The 3,097-nt window shown below is 67.5% G+C and overlaps 1 protein-coding gene across 1 annotated transcript in view; it reads right to left on the reverse strand.

The window, feature by feature from the left end:
• SDK1 (sidekick cell adhesion molecule 1) overlaps positions 1-3,097 on the reverse strand; it is a 455,450-nt gene that overhangs the window by 79,536 nt on the left and 372,817 nt on the right. The gene's annotated exons all lie outside the window — the stretch shown is intronic.

Genomic DNA, 3,097 nt, shown 5'->3' on the forward strand with positions numbered 1-3,097 from the left:
AAGGCTGCTGATCAACGGAGCGCTGTCTCCATGTCATTCCTTCTTCGCCGACTCCTTCCACACCTTTGGGGACCCCTGGACTTGCTGGGGTTGGACCCCGGCACCTCTGGGCCTGAGGATGGGGCGGGGGGTGGCGGAGGCTGGCAGTGCTGGGCTCACAGACACCCGCAGCCCAGGAGCCGGCAGGCGGGAGGGGTGGGCGTGGAGAGGCACAGCGGCCCCGCCCGGCAGCACCCACTGGCAACAGCTCACTGCGGACTAAACCGGGGACCCCGCACCCCCAGCAGGAGATCCAGGCCTGGAGCAGGGGTGGGTCGCGCCGCCCAGAGGGCCTGGTCCGGGGAGGAGAAGCGCAGGCCCTCCTTACCCCTCCTCACCCCTCCTTACCCCGCGGAGATCGGGGCCTGCACCTGTGCGGACTCGGAACTGCCTTTAACACACTGACTACTCTGGAGTTGGAATGACCTGCCTGCCATTCGGGAAAGAGCTGCCAGACCTGGGCATCCTGGGAGGCGTCACCCGGCCGCTCCATGGCGCGCACGGAGAGTTCTAGAAGGGATGGGCTGAGTTCAGGCTCTGGACGCAGTGCTGGCTGCTCGCCCTCCCTGCCCAACCCGCATCCGCAACAGCCTGTCCAGGACTCTGAACAGAAGGTCCCTTTCGCAGGAGCAGACCTGACCTCCAGCCCAGACCCGGCCTTGCCTGGCGCTTCTGCTCCACTCTGAGGCCAGGCTGGGGTGGGGTGGGGGGGGTGGTGCCCTCGGTGCCGTGGGAGCAAGCTGGCCTGCCGAAGTCCGAGATGACCCAGCCTCGGTAATTCCGCCCTGGCCTGGCCATCTGGACGGGCAGCTGCTCAGGGGAAACTGGGAGGCCTTCCCGAGCACGCCTGCCCTCTGGCTACGGCACGCGGGAAATTCTGCGGGCGACCCTCTGGGCGCCGGAGGGTTTTGTCCATTTCCCAGGCCTCTGTGGGAACTCAGGGGACCTGGGGCAGTGTGCCCGGCTGACCACTCCGCACAGCAGCAGGGAGGAGGGAGCTGTGTGGGGGCCCAGGAGGACCAGGGGGGTGTCCTGGAGGCAGCAGGCTGGGGGCAGGGCAGGGCCGGGCCTGAGGCCTGGCCAGGGAGGTTGGCACCATGCCTGGGCCTCCTGGGCCGTTGAGGCAGAGCTGGGACTCAAGCCCACATTTTCCCACGGCTTCCGCTCCCCGGAGCATAGAACAGTGACCCCTTGATGCCCATGCGATCGAGTCCTGCTGGTTCAGGGGACACAGGGCTGTCACGCCCGACCCTGCTGGCCCCTCCCTGCCTCTCAGGTCGCTGCATCCTGCACTGGACACCCCACCCCTCCGCCCAGGGTCACCACCCCTTCCGCTGTCCACCCACCCACGCATGCCCCGCCCCGCCCAGCAGAGCTCCACTCCAGGGGTCTGTCGCACTCTGTCCAGCTGCTCAGCGCCTACACCGAGCTGGTCTCTGCCCACGGCCGAGCAAGTGGCGAGAAAGGGAGTAACCACGAGGCACGTCCTCCCGCTGCCCCGTCCCTGTGGGCGGCCGCCCGCTCAGAGGCGCCATCCTGCACGAGGCGGTCTCTGCTCAGGGTGCCTTCTTGCTAGAAAAGCCTCCAAGTCCACGTGGGGAAGTCGGGGTGGGAGGGGGAGGGACTACATTTGAGTGACAGGCTGCCCGCCCACTGGGAGTTTCGGGACAGCCGGCTGCAGCGCTGTGATAGGCGTCCAGGCCAGGCGAGGGCACCCAGTGCGCACACGCCTCCTCTGGGGGGACCTGCGCGCAGGTCCCAGATGTCAGACCCCGCGGGACCCCAGGAAGGCGGGCTCGCCTGTCCCCCTGCAAGACCCCAACCTGACTCTGTGAGGGAGCCGCAGCTTAAATGGGTGTGACGCCTGGAAACCGTAGGCTGCGATTTTAAACCGGTGACTATAAGCGACAGGCTTGCAGGTGGCACATTTCACGGGAACGCGGGGCCACAGTTAAACGCTCTGTCCTGCTTGCCCGGGTTCTGTAAATTGCTCCTAATTCCCGTGGTGTGCCAGCTGCCTGGCGGGTGACAGGCATGCATTTCCTGTGGCACTGGCCACCTCCTGCGGGAGCTTCCTGTGATGAGTCCGTCTTGCTGGGCTCGGAGGGGACAGCTGCTGGGCTCTGTCGCCAAGTTCCCCCGCTGCAGCCGCCGCACTTCACAGGGCTGTCCAAGCTCAACAGGGCGGGCGGAGCCCCGTGTGGGGAGCAGCACGCTGAGGGCCCCCCCCCCTGCCTTCCCCCGTGTGGAGGCGATGCCTGCACAGCCCTGAGCGCGGCCGGTACAGAAAGGAGCTCACCTCGCTCCTCACGCCTGCAGCCCCCTCCTGGCCGCGGGAGCTACCCTGGCTGCCAGGCCTTGCTGTGCGCACCACTGGCCCCACCAGCGCAGCCCTGCTCTCACGGAGACCCCACGGCGCCCTCGCCCTCGCTGGGCTGGCCCCAGGCTGGTAGCCTGGCCCGGGAGATCTGTCCCTCTGTGCGCCTGTCCTCAGTGCACCTCATCGCTAGCAAATAGACGCCACTGGAGAGCAGGCAAGGAGAGGGCAGCGAGGCCTCCCAATGCCGCATGAGCGAGGCCCCCGCCCCCCACAGGATCCCTCTGGTCCTAGGACTGAGGACTCGAGGGAGTGATGGGTCCCCGCAGAGCCCCTTAGAGTGACTTCCGGAGGGGGAGCGGGTCATGGTCCCCTCCCTGCATGACCCGGGCCAGGCGGGCACGTCCACGCGACCCTGCCTGCCGCCTTCACGTGGCCTGGGACACGGAGCCTCGGTGCTCTGGCGCCTGGGCGCCCTCGTGAGTGGGTTCGAGTCCACTGTGCTGACAGCCAAGCTCCCTCCCTGTGTGGAGACCACACCTGGATGCTCTCTCCCAGTGAGCCGCCCGTCCTGCTCTCAAACACCTCAGCACACCGCTGGGTGCACGGAGGGCGAGCACGTGCAGGGTGAGTGCGTGCAGGGCGAGAGCGTGGAGGGTGAGAGCGTGCAGGGTAAATGCGTGCAGGGTGAGTGCGTGGAGGGTGAGCGCGTGCAGGGTAAATGCGTGCAGGGTGAGTGCG

The sequence above is a fragment of the Myotis davidii genome, unplaced genomic scaffold (assembly GCF_000327345.1).
Source record: "Myotis davidii unplaced genomic scaffold, ASM32734v1 scaffold399, whole genome shotgun sequence".
Classification (NCBI taxonomy): domain Eukaryota; kingdom Metazoa; phylum Chordata; class Mammalia; order Chiroptera; family Vespertilionidae; genus Myotis; species Myotis davidii.